The sequence below is a fragment of the Notamacropus eugenii genome, chromosome 7, assembly GCF_028372415.1.
Source record: "Notamacropus eugenii isolate mMacEug1 chromosome 7, mMacEug1.pri_v2, whole genome shotgun sequence".
NCBI lineage: Eukaryota > Metazoa > Chordata > Mammalia > Diprotodontia > Macropodidae > Notamacropus > Notamacropus eugenii.
This window is the reverse complement of record NC_092878.1, coordinates 107,268,603-107,293,384: the sequence shown is the minus strand read 5'-3', so window position 1 is coordinate 107,293,384 and position 24,782 is coordinate 107,268,603. Positions and strand designations below refer to the sequence as shown.

Below are 24,782 nucleotides of genomic sequence, written 5' to 3'. Positions count from 1 at the left end.
CTCTCTTTCACAAGTATAAAAACATGGATGCTATCTCTGTTGAAATCTTTATTTTGGCTTCTTTGTTTAATTACTTATTTAAAATCATTAAATGTCTTCAAGAAATTTTAATAAATTGCTGTTTTATTTCATGTTTATTTTCTATTTTGCACACTTAACTGTTGTAAAAGATGGTTTGGTGTTATAATTTCAGATAGTATTTTCTCAGTTTGATTTTTTCCGTTAATTTGATTTCATTTTGCCTTTTCTCTAATGAATGATTAATCAATCAATTATTATTAATTTAAAGAATGTAGTATATGGATTATCATCTTCATTTTTTTAATTGAAGAAATGTTAAATCTAAGTGAGTGGTTCATGACAGCTATCAAGTGTCAGAAATGAAATTCAAACCCTTTTCTTGACACCAAATTCAGAGCCTTTTTCACTGCCTTTCAATTCAAAGTTGGGGGGAGGTTTGAAAAGCACTTATTACATGCAAGGTGCAGGCAGATCCAGGTTAAATGATTTGTCTAAGGTCCATATCTAACATGTATCTGAGGCTGGATTCAAATTGAAGTCTTCCTCACTCTCCATATCCAGCACTCTCTCTACTACTCCACCTAGATGCCGGGAGAAGTTCCTCAATACTGTATGTCAGTTTCAGAATGGCATGTTCACCCAGGTTCTGGATAATGGACAAAGCTCTCATGCCTTCCTAGTCACCAATGGAGTGAAACATGGCTGTGTGCTTGCTCCCATGTTTTTTACCATGATGTTTTCAGCCATGTTGACAAATGCTTTCAATGACGATGAACACGGCATCAAGGTCAACTACTGTGCTGATGGTTTTTCAATTTGAAAAGATTACAAGCCAAGACTAAAGTGGAGGGAGTGTTGGTGCATGATTATCTGTTTGCAGATGATTGTGCACTCAGTGCAACCTCTGAAGCTGATATTCAACAAAGTACAGATCAGTTGTCTGTTGCCTGTGCTAATTTTGAGCTAATAATTAACACCAAAAAAAAAAATACAGGTGTTCCATCAGCCACCACCACACCATCTTTACATGGAGCCATCAGTTACAACAAATAGAGAAGTTTTGAATGCTGTGGATAAGTTCACTTACCCTGGTAGTGTACTTTCCAGGGCTGTACACATTGACAATGAGATTGATACATGCATTGTCAGAGGTAGTTCAGTGTTTGGGAGGCTCCAAGGAAGGTTTGGGAGAGAAGAGGTTATTAGACTGACTACCAAACTGAAGGTCTACAGAGCCATTGTGCTGACCTCATTGCTATAACTTGTGAAACATGAACAGTCTACCACTGCCATGCCAGGAAAGTGAACCACTTCCATTTGAACTGTCTTAGGAAGATTCTGAGGATCACCTGGCAGGACAAGGTACCAGACACTGAAATCCTTGCTTGAGCTGAACTGTCAAGTGTTCAAACTATGCTTCAGAGAGCACAACTCCAACGGCCTAGTAACGTTGTTCAAATGCAAAATGCACACTTGCCAAAAAAACTATTTTATGGAGAACTTGTATGGGGCAAACAATCACATGGTGGTCAGAAGAAACGATACAAGAACACTCTCAAGGTCTCTCTTAAGAACTTTGAATTTGACTGTGCAACATGGGAGACACTGGAACAGGACTGCTCAGCATGACATGCCCACATAAGAAAAGGTGCTGTACGCTTTGAGCAAAGCAGAATTGAGACAGCACAGAGTAAACGCACAATGCGCAAATTTGGGATATCCACCCCACATATTCAAATGGACTATCTGTGCTCAACCTGTGGCAGAGCATTCTGAGCTCCTATGGGTCTGATCAGCCACGGTCAGACACACTGAAATTTCACTTTACAGTGGTGATGTCATTTTGTTCCTCTTTGAAGACGAAGGACAACAATCATTGTTAATTTATTAATTACTTACAATATGCCATCTACTTTGCTAGCTGGGATAAAGGACAAATGAAGACAAAGTTTCTCACTAGGGGTTTATATTTCTTTGACAGAGGGAAAACATGTAAGTAAATAGGTATACACCTACAAACATGTATACAACAAGAAATACAATATCATAGGATGCATATGGGTAGCTAGGGGACTTCAGAAAAGCTTTGTATGGAAGGTGGAATTCAGTAAAGTTTTGAAAGAAAACAAGGAATTCCAAGGGCTAGAGATGAGGAGGTCCATCCATTACAGATATGGAGGATAGCCCATGCTAAACCAAAAAGATTATATTTGGATATCCATGCAGGAGGAATACCAGGAAAGTTAGTCATAATATACTTCAGAGTTCCATAATGGCAAGTAATGTATATGAAACATTTCATTTTACTCTCACCTGTAATCAATTAATCAATCAACAACCATTTATTAAACTTCTAATATGTTCCAGGCACTGTGTGAAGTATTGGGTATACAGATAGAACCCAAATGCATTGAATGTTCAGTATGTTGAGTTTGACATGTCTACAGGACAAACACTTCAGTATGTCCAATAGGCTCTTGGTGATGAGAGACTGGAGGTCAACAGAGAAGCATCCACATAGAGGTGATTGTTGAATGTGTGAGGGTTGATGAGACTGTCAAGGGAAATGCTACAGAAGGAGAATTAAAAAGGACAAAGCATGAGAGACAAATTCTTATTTTGCAGTGAAGATACAAGCCTACAAAATGAAACAGCTCATATTCATTGAGCTTACATCCTAAAATGGATCAACATAAAATTTGAAAGCATGCGTTACAAACAAACATTTACAATAGGCAAATATTTAGTAAGTTCAGGATCACAAAATACTAGAGGAATGAATCATTCATTTCAATTAAAAAAAACTGTTGGGAAAAATGAATAGCAGGGTAGCGAAAAACAACAGCCACAAAAGAAAACATGTAAATAGAAATATTCCTCTAATAATTGAGTAAAGGCTAAATAAGTTATAATTAGTGAACATAACAAAAACTTGTTGTACTATAAGATGTGACCAATATAAAGAATGCAAAGAAATATGGGAAGTTTATGCAAAGTAGTAGAGTTTAACACAAATCTAAACTTTATAAAGAATACACACTCTGCCTATGTACACATGTTAATTAAAAAGTAACAAACAAAAAATGCATCAAAGAAGTAGTTCAAAGGAAGGCAGAAGGATATCAGTAGTTTTTTGTAATCTAGTTTAAGTTGACATATACATATTTAAGTAAAATGATGGAGTTTATGTTTCATGGCTGATAAAGTGTTTATTTTAATTTTCTCTGTACTCAAATATTTATTTTGTTAATATTTAATGAGTTTAGATTAAAAGGAACAGGGTTGGGCAGAAGCTTAAACAAACACGCTGTCTTACAACTCTTAATTTAAAGTCAGCAATCCAAGATTTATATGAACTGCATATTACTTAAAAATTAAATAATAAATAAAATAGAATAAAAATGAAGGATTTCGACTAGATGACAGTCACGTACCGATTTAACCTACTTTAGTCATCCAGGACTAAGGATTCTCACTGAAGGAATTTCCCAGAAAGTTACTTCATGTAATGAACCATTATTTTATTGTGCAAATCATCTCTCTGAATTTTCAGATTTGGAAGTCTGTATTTTAATATCTCACATTTTCTAAAAGTATTACACTCCTCTATACAGTGTTTAATCAATTAGTACCTAAAACTTTTTATTTCCTAAGGATACACATTATTTCTCTTGTCTTCACCTTTGACATCAACAAGCAGAAAAATGCCCAAATGAATGAATGAGCATTACAGTTTTCAAGTCTATATGGAATATTTGTGAATAACCCCCTTCCAAACCTACACATGTCTGAATCACTGTGTACTTCTTAAAGTTCAAATGTTACCCATACCATCTCCATTTTTCAATACATTTTATTAACACATCTTTCATCTTGCATCTCAAATCATTACTGTGGTAATTGGTGGATTTCTCATTATAGAAAGTCTGCCCTTCATAAATATTATATGTTGCTATTATTGGCACACGTTCTGTGTTGGTTTTTTAAGAAATAAGGACATACTGTAATTCCAAGTGATTCATTATTTATCTTTTTCTGAGACTAATGAATAGAAATGCCACTTGTTCATTAAAAATGGAACAACAAAAATAATATATCTACCTATTATCCTTTTGAATGAAGCTGGTCCATTAAGCAGAACATCCAAGCAAAGCACCTGAAAGCAACTTAACTCTTTGTGAAGATACTATATTGGAGTATAATTATGCTCCCTCTGAAAATCATTCTCATCATTTTATTACTTTGAAGATTTTTTTTTACCTTGTCTTAGATAGATTAATTTATCACTTCCTTCACTGCGTTTTTCACTTGCAACTGCTTCCTTCACTCCTTAAAAACCAACATAGAATTATAATACAAGGAAGTGCAATATGGGCTGCTATGTGGTCTAATGGTTAGAGTGTCAGGACTGGAATCAGAAATACTCATATTCCTGAGTTCAAATCCTGTCTCAAACATTTATTATCTTTGTGTCCCCAAGCAAGTCACTTAATCTCATTTGTCTGAGTTTCTTCATCTGTAATATGATCTGGAGAAGGAAATGGCAAACCATTCCAGTTTCTTTTCCAGTGGAGTCAGAAAGAGCCAAACATCACTGAAACAACTTAACAACAGCAACAAAATACAACACAGTTACTGGTTGGAAAGCACAGACCTTTCATGTTGGAAGTGACATCAGAGACCAACTTAGGCAACTTGTTTCTGAACAAGCAAGCCCTCCATAACACAGCCAATAAGTGGCCATTTAGCCTTTTCAGAAAATAAAGATGTAGAGTAAGGAAAGAACTCACTATCTCCTAGGGCATCTCATTTCATCTATTATAGTTGATAAGAAGTTCATCCAATAATTGGAATTGGTTTATAGGGTCTTGATGTTTGGAGAAAGAAGTTTCAACTGGAGTCTAGAAATAGGCAGGTATTTGGATAAATGGGTTCTTTTATCTCTAAATAATACTTTCAGTATCTTTAGTGTGAATAAATATAAAATAGGAAGGAAGAATAACTTTGCCTACATGGTCAAATGTGCACAACCTTTCCTGAAAGAGAAATCACTGAACATAAACTCAGAATCTCTATATTTTTTTATAAACTGTCACAGACCTTTAGTAAAAATTAATTAAAATTCACATCGACCAGATGACTTTCTTGCTGCCCCCATTCCTTGGCTATACTGAATACGAATTCTTGCCCAGAAGCCAGCTTCCTCTCTGAAATCTGCCCAGATGCAAAAAGCCCAGGATCAGTACTCAGGGTTTCTGTTTTCCCTGCAGGTGGCCTTGCATCTTGAAATCTAAGGTCTTCCTCAGATTTTCCTATTATTTATCCCTAATTGAATTTGTTATTAAAATTTGAAATTGAAGATTACTTTAATTCAGTTAGCAGCAGATGAGTTTTGTGGTGTTGATCTCTGGAGATAACTATGGCTGAGATAATTCATCCTATCCTGTCAATCAACAAATGATCTTACCAATCCATGATATTATTACTGTACTTGGAATCAGAAAGATCTGCAGCTTAATCCTGCCTATAACAACTATTAGCTGTGTGACCATAGACACGTCACTCGTCATCATTGAGTACCTAACTAATAAACATGATATGAGGCTCAAATGAGATATGCCAGTACTATCTACTCTTTAACAAATTATATAAGTGACAATTATTATTATTTTTTATCCGTCATTATTTTCTACGTATGTCAATGACTCAATGAATAGATTTAAGATGTATTCCTTTCTTACATATGCACTCATTTTTCCTTCTGTTTGGCAGTAACTGAGTACTCTTCTATTGGCTATTGTCTCTATCCCATGGGATCTAAAGTGAATTAAACACCCCCAATTAAATATAATGTACTATGGAAGTTTGAGATATTTAAATTTATGGTCAAGACTTATGTATTATGTTTTGGTTGTTGTTTAATTTACGGAGCTTCTGAAGTTGAGCTGGGTATCACATAGAAAAGTAAAGTTCAATGAAATAAGAAATTCTGGTTGAGAAAACTTTAGTAAGGCAAAACAGCACCTGCTCTACTCGTAGTTTGAGAGAGATGCCTGAGAAGCTGAATAGGTTGAGTGGCTCAATATGTTTTAGAGGTAAAGAAGTTGGGTAGTTTACCAGCAGGAATTCTTGAAGAATGCTGAGAGAATCTCACCTAGCACCATAGGTGGCCTAGGTGTCAATTAACCTGAGGAACCAGATAAAAGAGAAAGATTTATTATATATAAAGGATGTGGCTTGCAGAAAGAAGATTCAGGCTCCTCAGGAAATTGCATTTGGCTAGTTGTAAATCAGTACAGGATTTAGGTTATACCAACAGTCAGCAACATTTTGAGTATTTAAATGAACCCATAAGGGGGTGATTCTGTCATACAAATAAAACTGATTACTGGTCTTGAATTTCATTCCTGTAATGGAAGATTTATCTTTTTTGCTTCATCCCAAGCTCACTCAACAAGACCCTAAAATCTAGCTACTTGGTTTATTGCACTTAGCAATGGTCAATTGGAAAGCCCATCTCAGAGAAAAGAACAGGATTGCCATATTAGCCATGCAATATGTTGCTAAAATGTTGTCTTTTCTTCCAGATGGTTTAAATTCTAATAATGTCAAATGCTTTAAAAGTTCATAACATTTATATAGAAGACAAATCTGGCTTAAGAAAGAAATCTAGGGTGTTTTTGTAACTTCTGGAAATTGTATTTATTTGTTTTGAAAATATCTTATTTGACAAAATGGATAGGGCACTGGACATAGAGTCAGTAGGATTTGAATTCAAACGTAAGCTTAGACTTTTGGTAACTGAATAACCTTGTATAACTTACTTAACATGTTGGTTCAAGTTTCCTCGACTGTAAAATGGAGATAATAATGGCACTTAACTTTGAGTACTGCTGTATGGAACAAAAGCTTATTCCATTTCTAAAATATTTTGTGATCCTTAAAGTCCTATTTAAATATTGTTACTATGAATTGCTGATAATTGCTAGGACATTAGATGGTTTTGAGAGATTTTAGTATCATCTGGACGGACAGTTTTCTAGAAACCTCATATTAGAGTTGTGAGTTCTATAAGTCAGTTATTGTTTCTGTGGAAGTCTCACAGCTTTCATAATCCCTGAATTCACTCCATCATGACATTTCCTAGCACAGACTTATCTTGCCAAATGAAGTTAGGTGAAAATATAATAGAGAACAGTAATATTTCTATTTAGCAATTAGTACTTGCCTATTTTCTTCCCTTTGACTTCTAAACAATTGTCCTAGGTTGAGGAATCTATTGTGTCATTTAATAAGAACCCGGGTTGCCATAATTTAGTCTTAGTGAAACATACAAATCAAAACTATATTTAAAAAATAAAGTGCAAAAGTGAATCTTTTGATGTACTTGAGGTGACTGCAGAATTAAATATGTAGGATTTCTTTATTTCTGAATTACTTTATTCATGCCTTTTCAATGAGATTTCAACATCCGTCCACTAAAATGGAATTTCGCTTTTGAATAAAGTTTAATACATTCGTTAACTACACTTTGAGGTAGATTTAATCAGGTTCAACTAACTGAATTACGATTCACGTTCATGGATGAGTGATTATCAGTATAAGTGATTATGTTTAGAACTTTGCACTTTTATCACTGTTCCTAGCGAGATAAAATATAATTCAGAAAACAAAATACCATACATTAAATAATAAGTGACTAATTTTAAAAGAATATTTCATGCACAAGGTAAAATAGTAAAAAAAGAAAAGTAAATACTTAATTTGGGTCCTTATTATAGGTTTATATACTGGGAGGATGATAGGTTTAATGGAGTGCCCAAAGAGGAGTCAATCATAGAGGGCTTTCTGAGGAAGACGTATTCTGAGCTACTGCCAGTTGATAGCAATTTATTAAATAATTCAAGTCACTGGAACTTAATGACCCTGCATTGGTGACTACCTATTTGTAAAAATATTACAAGAATTAATTTCACTATTGTGTCACTATTTCATAATTGCAGAAATGAGCACAAAAAAAGTGATAGGGAAACAGTCTTGTTGAGGACCAAACTATCATGGGCAAGTCTTCCAGTATATTCCATTATTGTTTATTATTATTATGTTAACAAGCAGTTTATAGCAAAGTCGAATGCATAACAATTTGTCTAGATAACACTGGAAAACACAAACCTGGAAACTCCAGGGACACACAGTTGACCAGATTATGCCAAAATGCATTATTAGACCACAATTAGATTCCATTTAGTTTTCTTACCTTAACTTTGGTTACCAAAGTCATCTCTATAGACATAGCATATGAGCTAGTTTAACATTACTAGCCAAAAGTATCTGAGGTTTCCTGCTTTCATCCACTTCCTACGTATCGGTTTAAAGTAGGAAAAAGTTAGTTGTCCTTGTTAAGGCTCTTGACTAGTCAGCATATCCTGGGATCTACAGGGTCAAATACTCTGCCATTCTGATTGCATTAAGGGACTGATCCTTGACTGATTTCAATTATTAAAGGAGAAATAAAAAGAAAGTTAAGGAAAAACTGCACAAATAGTCAAGGAGCTGAAGAAAATCACCGCCAGTGACTTAAAAGTCTAGGCTGTTTGATTTTGTTTAAGAATTATGTTTACATAATTCTATAGAGATATATTTTCTGTAAAGAGATAGAAATGTCCTCTTGGATTTTGTTTTAAAGACAGAATTAGGCATTTTTACATGAAGACATTTTTTAAGGATAAGAACCCAGTTGAACAGAATTGTTGAGGAAGATTACTCTTTAAATGAGTTTTGATGAATGTCACTCATGATTATTTGAGTACTATAGGGACATAATTCAGAGAGTTAGGGATTGGTCATCAGTGATAGGGAGTAAGAATGATAGATGTATGAACATGATAAAGGAGAAAAGAGAATATTAAGGGAACAGACTGGATTTTGAAGGGATGGTGGGGAAGAGAATCAGGTGAGGGAGCCTGCTGTGAAAGCAGATATTTCAATGTTTTTTTCTGCATATCGATATATTTATTTTGATGTAGAGTGTGAATTTTAACATTTTGGAGAGCAGAGCCAAAATGGGAAAGAAAAAGCAGGGATTCTCCTGAGCTCTCTCCAAAACTGCTCTGAACACTTTTAAATAATGCCCTAAAACAAATTCTGGAGTGGCAGAACCTAGAGAAAGGTAGATGGAAAGAGTTTTCAAACCCAAGACAACTTAGAAGGTCAGCAGGAAAGGTCTTCCTTACTGAGAATGGAGCAAGGACAATCCAGTGCAAGTTCAATCAGCACAGATCAGGCCACAGAAACTAACATCGGGTTTCGGGAGGAACTGATTCAGCGACAGTAACTGCTTTTGGAGCTCTCAGACCAACAAGGTGGATTGAACAACTAACTAGGCAGAAGATTACAGACTTCTCTTTGATGACACTGGAGCAGGACTCTTCTGTTTTACCTATACTCTCATCAGGTTTGCCTGGGTGGCAATCACAGGACAAGGAGGAGCACTAGAGCACCAGAGCTTGCAGCCTCAGAGGAGTAGGGACCCTCATTGCAATTCCAGGGCAAGAAATAGTGCTTGTGGTTGCTCACAGACCGAGCACAGGGCAGGAAAGTAGTGAACACACCTCTCCTTATATCATACCACCCTGGAGGAACTGAAAACTTACAAGTCCAAAAGAAAGTATCTCTGACAACAGCTGCACAAATCCCCTGGAGTTTGGGGCAGTCTGACTTCCACCCTGGAAGCAGAATCCCACTTTAGCAAAGAGATAAAAATAAAGAAATAGATAAGAAAAAAATGAACAAACAACAGAAAAAATCCAATTACAGAAAATTATTATGGCATCAACTAAAATTAAAATACACCCTCAAAAGAAGACAACAAAGTCAAAAGGGCTACAAAAATAAGCATACCCTTTGACCTAGTAATATTGCCTCTAGGTCTGTATCCCAAAGATATAATAAAAATGGGAAAGGGTCATACGTGTACAAAAATATTTATAGCATTTCTCTTTGTAATGTCCAAGGCTGGAAATTGAGGGGATGGCCATCAATTGAGGAATGGCTGAACAAGTTGTGGTATATGAATGTAATGGCATACTCTAGTGCTATAAGAAATGATGAACAGGAAAAATTCAGAAAGGCCTGGAAAAACTTATATATACTGATGCTGAGTGAAAAGAGCAGGACCAGGAGATCATTGTACACAGTAACAACCAAACGGTGCAAAGAATTTTTCTGGTAGACTTAGCCCTTCACATTAATGTAAGGACCTAAAACATTCCCAAAATGCCATCCACATACAGAGAAAAAGCTGGAATTAGAATGCAGAATGAAGCAGAATATTTTCTCTTGGGTTATGTTCTGTTTTGTTTGGGTTTTTCTCTTAGTTTGTCCCATGCATTTTAATTCTTCTATTCGACATGACCAATGTGAAAATGTATTTAATTACAATGTATGTATAGAACCCATATAAGATTCCACACCATCTTGGGGAGCAAGGAGAGAGGAAGAGAGAGAAAATCTAAGACTTATGGAAGTGATTGTGGAAAACTGAAAACATAAATTAATAATAATTTTAAAAAAACAGAATAACCAAATGGTAAAAGAGGTATAAAAATCCAATGAGAATGTATTGAAAAGCATAATTGGCCAAACAGTAGAAGACATATAAAAAGATCAATAAGAGAAGAACTTAAAAGGCAGAATTGGCCAAATGGAAAAGGAGATACAAAAGTCTACTAAAGAAAATAATTCCTTAAAAATATTGAAGTGGAAGCTAATGACTCTATGAGACATCAAGAAAAAAATAAAATTAAAATAGAAGAATAAAAAAATAGAAGAAAATGTGGAATAGCTAATTAGAAAAACAAGTGACAGAAAATAAATTGAGAGATAATTTTAAAATTATTACACTTCCTGAAAACAAATGATCAAAAAGAGCTTAGATATCATCTTTCAAGAAACTATGTTATGTTAGAGGCAGATGTGGTTAGATATGTTAGAACCAGAGGGTAAAAGAAAAATTGACAAAATCCACTAATCACCTCCTGAAAGAGATCCCAAAATGTAAAGTCCCAGCATTAATATAGTGAAATTTGAGAGCTCCTAGGTCAAGGAGAAAAATGTCACAAGCAATAAGAATGGAATCAGATCAGGATATCAAAATTGAGCAGATTCTATATTAAAGGAATGGGGGTCTTGGAATATGTTATTCTGGAGGGTGAAGACACTAGGATTACAACCAAGAATCACCTACTTAGAAACACTGAGTATAATCCTATGGGAAAAATGCATTTTAAATGAAATAGAACCATTTCTTCAAGTCATTCTTGCTGAAAAGACCAGAACTGAATAGAAAATTTGACTTTCAAAGACAAATTTCAAAAGAAGCACATATAGGTAAGCAGTAAAGGGAAATCATAATGGACTTAAGAAGGTCACACAATTTATATTCCTACATAGGAAGATAATACTTGCAACTCAAAAGAAATTTCTCATGATTAATGCACTTAAAAGTATGTAACAACAGAGGCCACAGGTATGAGTTGAATATCATGTGATTGTCTCTAAAGAAATTAAAGTTAAGAGGAGAGAAAGAGGAATGCACTGGAAGAAATGGAAAGTGAGAGGTAGAATGGAGTAAATTATCTCACTGAAAAAAGTCAAGGAAGAGCTTTTACATTGGAGGAGAAAATGAGGAAAATAATGGGAATGTTTACACTTTACTCTTATTGGAATTGGCTCAAAGAGAAAATAACATATATACTTAATTGGGTATAGATATCCATCTTATCCTATAAGAAAGTTGGAGGGAAAGGAGATAAGAGATAGTCAATTTGCTGTTTCATGTACAATCTTTTTCTTTATTGTGTTATGTTATGGAAATGTCTGTTTTATTCCATAAATTGAAAATAAAATGAAAATTAAAAGTGAAAAAGGAGCCCTCATAGAAGGGAGGGCAGATTGGGGGAGGTCGTAGTCAGAAATAAAGTTCTGAGGAGGAACAGGGTGAAAGGAGAGAGAGAGAGACAGAGAGACAGAGAGAGGCACACACACACACACACACACACACACAGAGAGAGAGAGAGAGAGAGAGAGAGAGAGAGAGAGAGAGAGAGAGAGAATGGAATGGAATGGAATGGAATGGAATGGAATGGAATGGAATGGAATGGAATGGAAGAACAGAACAGAACAGAACAGAACAGAACAGAACAGAACAGAACAGAACAGAATAGAATAGAATAGAATAGAATAGAATAGAATAGAATAGAATAGAATAGAATAGAATAGAATAGAATAGAATAGAATAGAATAGAATAGAATAGAATAGAATAAATGGAGGGATAGGATAGATGGAAATACAGTTTGCAACCATGAGTGTGAAAAAAATATCTGAAGCACATTCCTCTGAGAAAAGGTCTCATTTCTGATATAAAAGTATGTGCATATACATATATATGTATGATAACATAAAAATAATTGATAAAATTAAGAGCCATTCCATAATTGATAAATGATCAAAAATAAGTACAGCTAGTTTTCCTATGAAGCAATCAAAGCTACCTATTATGAAATGAAAAAAATGCTCTAAATCATTCCTGATTGGAGAAAAATTGGAAAATAATTCTGTGGTACTACCTCACAACTATTAGATTGCCTGATAGTACATAAAAGAAGTCAAAGATGTTGTTGAAGTTGTGCAAAAATTGGAACGCTAATGAATTGTTGATGTAATTGTGAACTGATTCAACCATTATGTAGAACAATTTGTAAGTATATCCAAAGGGCTATAAAATCATATAAAATCCTTTGACCTACCAATAACACTAATACACCTGTATCCTCAAAGAGATTGAAAAATAAAAGAAAAAGGGCTTATATGTACAAAAATATTTATAGCAGCTATTTTCTGGTGGCAAAGGATTAGAAATTGAGGGGATGTCCATAAATCGTGGAATAACTGAATAAGTTATGGTACATCAATGTAATGGAATACTATTGTCTTATAAGAAATGAAGAGTTAGAAGCTCTTGGAAAATCTTGTAAAGATTTATGTGAACTGATGCAAAGTGAAATGAGTAGAACCAGGAAAACATCGCATATATTGGCAACAATACTCTAAGATGATTAACTATGAATGAGATAAGTATTGTCAGCAATATTATGATTCAAGAAAACTCTAAGAGACTTTTGATGAAAAATGGTATCCAACCCCTGGTAAAGTATGAATACAGATCAAAGAAATTTTTTTAACTTTATTTTTCATGGGTTTTTATTTTGGTCTGTGTTTTATTTTATAACAAGACTAATATGAATACATTTTGCATGACCACACATGGATAACCTATATCAAGTTGCTTGCCTTCTCAGTGACAGAGTTGGGGAGGAAGAGAGGAAATTTGGAACTAAGTTTATAAAACAAATGTTGAAAAATGATTTTACATGTAATAAAGAAAAGTAAAATGCTAAGTAAAAATAAAAATGTAGTGTGCCTTTTATTTACAAAACTGTGCTATGTCTACAGAAAATATAATTGAGGTGTGTCCCAAAGGAATTTATAGTCAAATTAAAATCATATAAAACTTACATGAGTAATCAATCTTGAAGATTAAATGTACAATAAATATATCATAATTATAAACTGAACAAAAATAGAATACAACACAATGTGAATATTTGTAAGATGCAAAATTTTATTCATGTTCTAGGAAATCAAAAATCATTCAAAGAGATTATGATACAGTGGTAAGTATGACGGATTTGGAGTCAGAGGACATAAACTCAAATCTCAGCTCTGGGAAAGACATTGAACCTCTCTAAACCTCAGCTTCTTCATCTATAAACTGAAAGAGATTGGGCTACCTGCTCTCTGTTCTCTTCCAGATTTAAATGTGCCATACTATGATTTATGATGGGGAGTAAACATAAAGATTTAGGGAAATAGGTGGATTTGCTTGCAACTTGTTTGAAAATTGTTTGACAATTTGCAAATGTCAAAATATAAGGGACAAGAATAATGTAGTGTTAACTCAAAAGAGTTTGATGCATCAGTTTCAAATCTTCTATCCCTTTGGTAATTATTTTCCTTCTTTTCTTTTTTTAATATTCTTAAATACCTCTGAAACAGAAGGCTACACAGTCTGTAGAAATCATGAATGATTAAAAATGAAATATTCAGTCCCAAGGCAACATGTTTATTTATCCTTTCAAGATAGTTGAAAACACAAACAAAAAAAAGTAAAACTTTCATGGTGTCAACATTCTGAAATAAATATCATAATTGAAAGGGATGTTATAGTCTTGTATGTATATGTGTGGTTAACTAAGGAAAAGAAGCTATTAATACTAAGGAAGCTAGGATATGCATATTAATATGTTACTATATACCTAAGTATTTTAAAAGATGCCTTAATGGCCTTTATAGAATTCCTAAGTTAAATAGTGCAAGTTTAGTGGGAACCTCAATTATTATTGCCCTAAATAATTCAACTGAATCTAGTGTTCTGAGAATTCTATTGCATGAAATATGATTTCCATATAAGTTAAAGGAACTTGAGGACAGCCTGGAGTGTGTTTTATGCATCCTGTATGGAGTAACTGGGCACAAATATGGACAAGGATTATATGCTCAAAGTCTGTGTTCAGGTTATGATCTTCAGTGGCAGAAGAAATGGCCATGTTGTGAGAGAAATCACATCCTTTTAAGTAACAACAACAAAAAGTAGCAAACAATTAGAATAATATGCCAGTTTTGAATTAGATAATGTAAATGTTTCAGGGGACAAATGATATACAACCGCATAGCTAACTCTCAGACCCTTACAATATTATCTAGGTGATGGCTTAGTTACACTCTAGTCCACAAGTATAGACTTTTATTAGAGTATACTCAAGTAGTCTATTCTAGTTAATAATCACCACAAGAAATTGAAGGTGGTCTTGAGTAATGTTTGAAAGGGACTCAAACATTTTTGAGGGTAAAAAATTCTTAGTTTATTCAGGATTGAACAGGGTAAGCCTAAATAAAAGGAAATGATGGAATCAATTTTTCTCCTGGCCTTCCATAGAGAAGACTCAGATCCTTAGAGTTAAGTGCCTTGTCCAGGATCAAACAGCTAGTAAGTTTCTGAGGCCAAATTTGAACTCAGTCTTCCTGACTCTAGGCCAAGAACACTGTGCCATCTAGCTGTCTGGCACAATAGTATTCATTACAATCATATACCACAACATGTTTGGTCATTCTCCAGTCAATGGACATCCCCTCAATTTTCAATTCTTTGACACCACAAAATGACCAGTTATAAATATTTTTGTGCATGTAGGTCCTTTTCCCTCTTTTTTATTGCTTTGGAACACAGGATTATTAATGGTATCATTGTGACAAAAGGCATGTCCAGTTTTATAACATTTTGGACACAGGCCCAAATTGTTCATCATTTTTTTTCAATTATGCTAATCTGATAAGCATGAGATTTTTAAAATAAATTTATCAGAAACTAATAATATAGTAATTGATAATAACTCTAATCATAGTTGTTTTAATTATATTTATCTAATCAATGGTGATTTAGAACATTTTTTTTCATATGACTATAGATAGCTTTGATTTCTTCTTCTGAAAAATGCCTGTTCATAATATTTCAGTGCTTATTAATCAGGAAATGATTCTTTTTTTATATAAATTTGGCTTAGTTCCCCATATATTTGAGAACTGAGGTCTTTATCAGAGAAATATACCATGAAAAATGCTTCCTGTTTTTCCATTTTTCTTCTCATTCTTTCTGCATTGATTTTGTTTGTGTATTTTTTAACTTAATGTAATTAAGATCATCAAGTATACTTCATGTGATCCTCTCTATCTCTTCTTTCATCATAAACACTTTCTTTGTCCTGAGATCTAACAGGTAAAATCTTCCATGATCCCCTACTTTGTTTATACTATCACTGTTTATGTCCCAATCGTGTTCCTCTTTTAACCTTATATTGGTATATAGTGTGAGATGTTGGTTTATGCCTAGTTTCTGGCAAATTACTTTCCATTTTTCTCAGTAATTTGTGTCGTATTCTGAGTCCTCACCCCAACAGCTTGGATCTTTGGGTTTATCAAAAACTCGATTACTGTAGTCATTTGCTATTGTATATTGTGTACTTATCTATTACACTGATTCACCATTCATCAAGTTCTTTAGATCTGTCTTTATTTATGTGAAGTGTTTTGCAGTTGTGCTCTTATAGTTCCTGTCTTATCAGTTAGACTCCTATGTATTTTATATTGTCTGCTGTTATTTGAATTGGAATTTCTCTTTCTACTTCTTCCTTCCGTTTTCTTGGAAATATGTAGAAATGCTGATGATATATAAGGATTTATTTTATATCCTTCAACTTTGCTCAAATTATTCATTGTTCCAACTAGTTGTTTTTTGAGTTTATTCTGTAGGGTTTTCTGAGTATATCATCAAATAAGCTTACTTATATTTTCAATTTATTTTTCTTGTCCTAATGCTATAGATAGTATTTCAAGTATAGGATTGAGTAATAGTTGTTACATACTTGTTTCACCTCTGATCTTATTGGGAAGGGTTCTAGTTTTTCCTCATTACAGATAATACTGGCTATTTTTTTAAGATAGATGCTACTTATTTTAAGAAAAGTTCCATTTATTCCTATGCCTTCTAGTGTTTTTAATAACAATGAAACATTGAAATTTTTAACAAATGAAGTAAATGTTCTCTACCACTGAGGAGTGATTATTTAGCTGAAGCTTTTTGTTATCTAATTGGCTCAAATTGCAACAGCTCAAACAGTACCTGTAGGATTCTTTCATCTATCTAAAATTCTTTCCTAATCTTACTGTATCAGGTTTTTCTTTTAAGTTGCAGTATCCAGAAGCAACAGATTTCAGTGGCTTAAATGGGAGCCTCCTGATTCAGTCACACATTTTCATTGAAAAATTAATAATTTTCCAAATTTCTAGGCCTCTTTAATCATACCCCAATATGTATGTATGTATGTATGTATGTATGTATGTATCTATCTATCTATCTATCTATCTATCTATCTATCTATCTATCTATCTATCTATCATCTATCTATGTGTATATGTATGTTTGTATAGATATATGTACATATATGATTTTCACTTTGGTTTTAGTTTTCCACTCTTTAGTCACAAAATAGTAATATTCAGATGAGATTAGGTAACATATTGTTCATAACTTCAAAATTTCCAAAATGATCCTTGATGTTCTTGAAACTATGGTTTTGTACATTCCTAGTTCTTAAATTTTATGATGAATAAAGCTTTTCTTTGCCACTTTAAAATATCAAATTGTTCTCATACAAGAGAGTCATATTTCCACACTCATCCTAAAGCTATTGGAATCTTAGGATTTCCAAGAAAATACATTTTCTATGCAAAACTTCTCAAATCCCATCTCAAAGGTATTTTATTGATACACATATTAGCAGTTTTTTTAACTAATTCAAATTATTTTCCTACTTTATTTTAATGTTCATATATAACATCATTATCTTAAATCTTTTCCTGTATGCAAAAAAAAAAAATACCTTTTCTGCTTGCTTCTTCATTAAAATATCTATATGAAAAGTGCCTTAAAGGGATAGAACATATAATTCCTTGACATAAATCTAAAAACATAACAAAAATTTAAAGGTCAAACCTCAAATTAGATCCTGTAATATCTCTTTCTCTTCATATCATCATTTGAAATACTTTCAAATACCCACATTGATCTGTGACCTCATCAATTCAGAAATTCAGCTATCACAACTCATCCATGATTGATCATCTTATCAATTCTCATCAGTGTCCTAAAATTTCACTAAGAGTATTCCCCTAACCTGCTAGAGGTCTCCCTTCCCTGACTTTATCTGGACATCAAAAATTATCACTGGATTATCTGTCATTCTCTCTCTCTCTCTCTCTCTCTCTCTCTCTCTCTCTCTCTGTCTCTCTCTGTCTCTCCCCCATCTCCTTTCTATAATTCATTATGTTTGAAATAATTTATGAAAATTTTATAATCATATTTTGATTTATAGCTTCATTATGCTTAAATTATGTTCATTCTAAATTCCATAATTCTATAATTCATATAACTGAAAAGATAAGCATCTTTAGGGTAAACATTTCAAGGTACATTGTGTCATTCATGTCATTAATGCTTTTAAGTAGTTGGCTTAGAAATGTAATGATCCAAATTTGCACAATGAAAAAATAGCTATGTAAAGGAAGATATTAAGAAAGGACTTTAAGCAGTAGTTGTGGAACAAGAGGGTAATGAACCATAAACCTACCAGAAATAAAAATTTGGGGCCTCTGATAGGACTTATAAATAATTAGTAACTCCATAGATCTGATCATTCTACTCTTCTTAAATTTCCATAATTAGAGATGTGAGAGAAGTAAATTATTCTTTTCATTTATTGTTCATGAAAAAGAATTAACTCTTACAATATTCTTCAATCTCTTATTAGACAAGTCAGTAGCCTTGTCGGAAACAGCAGATGTTATCACAAGAATGGCTGAGCTTCACTCCAATTGTCAATGATAATAACCTCCAAGTACTTGTAGAAACAGAGTTTGGCAAATGAAGAACTTCTATAGAGAAGATATATGTACTTTCACCAGGTTTTTAAAGCACTGACTGTTTTAAAAAAAGTTAATTATTTTTCCTATAATACTATGTTTAAAAATGACTAATTTAACTCTAGATTATTCCTCTTTGTACTATATTAACAGCTTAGAAATAATTCTGGATTTATTTCTGATATGCCCCAAATAAAGTGAAATATCAATATACAGTTTTATTTCTCTCTGAACAAAGAAAACGCAGCAAGGCAAATTGCTTTATGTCACTCACCAACCAGGCATAATTCCTAGTTTTCCATTCAATCTTTTCTGATCCTCCCTATACAGGCCTTTCTTCTGGGATTACTTCCCATCTACTCTGTATTTATATGTGCATTGAGAGGAGGAGAAAGAAAAACAAAAGAGGTAAAGAGACAGTGAAAATAGTAGTATAGGTATGTTCTATTTAGGAGGTGGGGGAAGAGAAGCTGTTGAAGGTTCTCAGATGTACTGCCCGATGTTTATAATATATTGCCCTTTTATTTAGTCTAATTAAAATACTTGGTAAAATAATAGGCCCTTGCCCAGAGCTAATAGATTGATTGTTGGTTAAAGAAAGAAAAGAAGTTGCTGGAAAGAAGGTACAAACTGAGATAGAGATTTTGAATTTAAAAAATCCAGGTAAAGATCTGGGATAACAATAGGGGTGGCAGGGAAAGAGAGGGTGAGAACAGCAAAGAAGTATGGGGGAAAATTTGAGAAGGAAAGCTAAAAGCTTTCAAAACAGCCTCTGTTTTCATAACATGAAGATATAGGTTTTAACTTTCATCTTGTTTATGAACAATATTGTTTTTTTCCTGCAATTAAAAAATCATATTATCCTACGTAATTTTATGTAATGTGGATCTTATTTAAAAAAGAAAAAAAGCTTTCATATTCTACTGATACCTTTTTTATTTTACTTTTCCATGTTCAAATATCTGGAAGAAAACCCAATGATAATTTATCCTACTTCCTTAATTTCAGTCATGGCTAGGCTTAAATCACCCTGTGGTAGAGGGTGAGGTTAGGGTAAAGAACATAATGCTGTTTTTTTCTCTGGGTATTTTTCTTTTTTAAAAGTACGGCAAATGCAATCTCTGTATTGCAGGTGCAAGATTTAGAAAGCATTATTAACAGTTGTAGATTGAACATCTCATTTCAGCATTGACTTTGCACATGATAGAAGATGGAAGATGCAAATACTTTTTTATGATTTCTAGAATGTCAAACACAGAAAATTGTTCCCTTTAATAGACCTAAACATTGTAAAATTTTTCTTCCAAAGAAAGAAACTGACATACATTATTGGTTCGATCTAGAGATTAAAGCAAAATCTATCATGGCTGCCCTTTTACTTGCACGTTGTTTGTTTTTCTCCCCCATTTAAGTCCTGTCGTAAGTAGGGGTGGCTTTTACAATCTAGTATTCATCATACTCAGAAACTTCATGCAGCAAAAATATTGGAATAAACTCATCATTTTAAGACTGCCCAAGGCTGTTATTGTTCTGTAATTTCAAACACTACTTAATACAATTCATCTTAATACCAAAAAAGCAAGGAAATTCAGTAATAAAACACCATCTAACATTGAAGGGGAATTTTACTGGTCTATTCCATGCCTCAGGAAAAGAAGTTGAAAACCAGATCTTAATTTTAATCTTTTGCATAACTACATTTCTCAAATAAATGCATGAGTGAATGAATTAACAAATGCTTATTAAGTGCCAACCTCTATGCTAAACATGGGGGAAGGGAGGAAATTCAAAAATAAGCAAAATGGTTAATGTTCTCAAAGAACTTATCTTATAAAAAGGAACTAGATTGTCAAGTGGGATGAAATTGAAGAGGAGAAAGAAGAGGAGAAGGAAAAGGAGGAGGAAGAAGAAAAAAGGGATGAAGATGAAATGGAAGAGGAGGAAAAGGATACCAAAATACAGGCAGCTTGGTTCATAGATTGCCAGAAAGTGGCATGGCAGACTTGGGAGAAAGAAAATAAGTGAAAATTTCACCTATGAGAATCACAGTCCCAGGGGAAAATTTGTGTTAAATTATAACAGTTAATCAGTTATCCAGCCACTAAGAGAGTAGCAGAGTGCTTTAACTTTGTACTATCCTGGAGACTATGATGATTTTTATCTGTGGGGTCCTATAGAATACCTCCCCTGACCCTCTTGGTTAGTTTTTTCAGTTACTTTATATTATATTTTTTGGTCCTGGTGACTTAGATTTTTTTTGAGCATTTATTCATCTTTCCTTCTATCATCATGTCTATTGGTTTATCGACTTATAAATTAGGTTTCTACTAAGGTTTTCTCTTTTAAATTTTTGAACTTTCAATCTTTCTCTTGTGTTATCAGTCATTTGCATCTTGTTACTAATATTGTTTTTTAGAGCCCTTCACTTTGTACTGTGGTACAGACTTCAAACATAACCCACAAAGACTGTTTTGAAATGGTAGTTAGCCTAGCCCTTCCCCTCCTGATAGAGAACTTACAGAAGAGAAAGCTGAGCCCAACTTTGTATCAAGCAAACTTTCAGTGTCCAAGGATGTTTTCCCTCCTTCATAGTTTTGTGTTCCATACCTAATCTTCTAGAATATAACATCTAGTCACTCCTTTTCCTTCACTAGCCTGGAAAACAAATCATTCTAATAACAATTGTGTATTGAAAGAGGGAGGAATTGTCAGGTTGAGTCACTGATGTGGGAAAAAGTCAGGGATAAGTTATGCCTTTGTTGGCATGTCTATGAACTTGCTTCTGAGAACCACTGTTCATGAAGAATAAGATAAAGGAGGAGGTAGGAAATCAAAAAGTAAAATCTAAGTATTTTAGTTATCTGTTGATATTTCACAAGTTTTTTAGATGCCAGATATTTCTTCCCATCATGTGTACTCCTGTAATTAGTGTCCAACATCAAAACTGAACTTGTCATCTTAACTCTAGGACTATTCACTACAACACCTAGCTCCCTAGGTGATAGATGGTTTGGGAAGAGTGCTATGCTGATACAGGTTTCACCTAATGCTCAAACTTCTGGTAATAAGTCACTAGTATGGACAACAGAAATAACTTTCTGCTGGGTAAGACCTAGTAAAATTGTGTTCCCTAGTGTCAAACCCCAATTTTAAAACAGCCTATTCTAAGAAAGAAACAAATGAAATTAGGGTGTGTGTATCCACATTTTAATTTCTGTCAAGCTGCTTTGGCAACATTGCATGGGAGTTACAGTTCAGAGCTAAGCCCCTCCCAGCAAGGGGCTTGATTTTGGATTTGGGGATACAGGGTTATATGAACTTCAAATAAGTATTCCCATGCGGGGCCAATCAACTCTGATTGGTCAACACACTGGGAGGTGGGTTATATTAAAATGAGGGTCTTTGAGTATATGACTTGGATCACTAAATCCTGATCAAAGAGACATCAATTTCCATATCACCTGTCTTGACAACAGGGACAAATTAACATTTTCCCAAACCTATCAGGGAATACAATGAGCAGTAATTCATCCATTCAGATTAGATCATAAATTCCTTCTGAAAAAGAAACTGAACTTTAGAAAAAAATTATTTTTCACTCTAGACGTTAATGTTCGAGGACACAGGTTCACTTTTATGTCACCATGAGGTAAATGTAAGACTATTTTCTGTTTAGCAGTATGATGACAACATAAATTAAATTCATATTTGTATATTGAGTTCCACGGTCATTCAAAAACCATGTAGGAAGTATCTCTCTGCTGTGCCTATCATTATTAAATAGTAATTTAATCTACTGAGAGCTCATTATGGAAGTGTTGTATCGAGGATTTATTTAATGAAAATATTCATTTTTTTGTGAAACAAGAAAAGATTGTTCTGATGTATGAATTCTTTCAGAGTCAATTGCTGATTTTGAAAAATAGGAAATGAGTAAAAATAAGTGTGTTGACTTTGGTTGTTGCCATTTATTAAAGAAGTTTAGCCAATTAAAAAAAAAAATTATCTCAGCAACAATTGTGGAGAAGTTCAGGTGTTGAGATTTAAATTGGAAAGCCCTGAGTTCAAATACTGCCTAGCTTTGTGATCCAGGGCAAATTACTCAGCCACCAATTAGTGCCTCCAGTTTCCTTATCTATAAAATGAAAGGGTGAGATTTAATGGCTTCTAAATTCCTTCTGCCTTTAAATATGTGATCCTATTATCCTTTAAAAATATTAAAGAAACCTAGAAACAACTTTAGTCAAAAAATTGATTCTCTTATTGAGCAGAAAGACGTGCAGATCAAAGCAAAGTTAGGTTAAAATAAAAGGATTTTCAAATAGGAAAATATTTAAGTATAAGCATTAGGTGAGAAAGCCAAATAAGAGCATGAAGTCAGAAATAATGAATAGGTAAGATAAAAATATAAACAATGGAAATCTAAGTTGAAACAGAAATACTTTAAAGTTACAGGGATTGATGTTCAGGTCTTAGAAAGGGGAAGATTCTAAGATACATTTCCTTTCTCAATTTTATGAAATGCAAAAATAAAAATGATACAAGAATATATTAGGGCTATGCTTGATGATAATGTAATAGAAAATTTAATAGATATTTTCCAAAATGGGACATACCTTCCTGGTTACCAAAGTAAGTGAGCTATATGAAAATTCCACTGACTACCAAAAAAAAAACGACCCAGCAGAATAAAATACAATAGTAAAAGAGACACAGCAAAGTGTTTCCTTTTTATATTTTGAGGTCATATAGGATTAACTCAAAGAGACAATCAGCATAATTTTGTTCAAATATACACAGTTTGTAAATATCTATATTCTATGTCATACAGCTTTTATTTTATCTAATAACTCTACATAATAAATCAAAGTTAAGGCATAAGACGAGTAGATATATCCTCTATAAAAGTGTTTACTATTACAATGGAGAAATAACAAAGAAAAATCTAAATAGAAGATGGATTTTCTAAAGATGAAGATGTCCTTAAGATCCTCTAGTCTGAATACAACATTTTGCTCATTATGAAGATTGTCAGAACACACTGAGATGGCTGCCATTGGGAGCCCCTATCTTGTAGGAGTAAAACCAACACCTGGAGAGCCAATAGAAAGAAGAAGGAGCAGCAGCCGCTCACAGGTGAGGAGATGGGAAACCTGAGGCTCAGGAGTGAGGTTTCTTTTGCCAATGTTTTACACATCACTCTTGGACTATGGGGAATATATTTGCTAACCTTTTCAAGGGACTGTTTGGCAAAAAAGACATGTGGATCCTAATGGTTGGTCTGGATGCTCCAAGAAAGACAACTATTTTGCACAAACTGAAGCTTGGTGAAATAGTAACTACTATTTCCACTATAGGTTTCAACGTAGAAACTGTAGAATACAAAAACATTAGCTTCACAGTGTGGGATGTAGGTGGCCAGGACAAGATCTGGCCCCTGTGGTGCCATTACTTCCAGAATACACAAGGACTGATCTTTGTAGCTGACAGTAATGATGGAAAATGAGCAATTGAGGCCCGAGAAGAATTTGATGAGAATGTTGGCAGAGGATGAGCTTAGAGATGTCGTTTTATTAGTGTTTGCTAACAAACAGGATCTTCCCAGCACCATGAATGCAGCTGAAATCACAGATAAACTTGGACTGCATTCTCTTCGCTGCAGAAACTGGTACATCCAAGCCACCTGTGTCACTGGTGGGGATGGGCTTTATGAAGGACTGGACTGGTTGTCCAATCAGTTCCAAAACCAGAAATGAATCAGCAAAAATTCCTCTTCCCTCTTTCCTTCTCTCCATCTTATTTCTTCCTATTCACCCTTTGCTTTATTCTCATGTGGCAAACTGTTACTTTATGGTACTGAGTGCTGGAAGCTGTTTTTTCCTGCCCCTTGTCACAGTATGTATTACACCATGCTGTACATGTGGCAAATACAGGCCTAAAAACAGGTTTCTTACTTAATGAAAATAGTTTTTGTTTCCAATGGGCCAGTTTGTGGCACTCCTATGCAATATTACTCAGCTTTTTTTATTGTAAAAAAATCAACTCACCATTTAGTACTGGGAAGGGATTTTAAACACATTGACACTTGGGCTGTTGGGGGTTAGCATGCAGTAGTAGAGCTGAATGCTTACTACTCCTACTGGCTTGTGAGATCTGTGTTGAGATC

General features: G+C 33.9%; 1 pseudogene; it reads left to right on the top strand.

Annotated features, from left to right (window-relative positions):
- The first annotated feature begins 23,825 nt into the window (after window positions 1-23,825).
- Window positions 23,826-24,372, top strand: LOC140513420 (ADP-ribosylation factor 1 pseudogene; annotated as a pseudogene).
- Window positions 24,373-24,782: the final 410 nt, after the last annotated feature.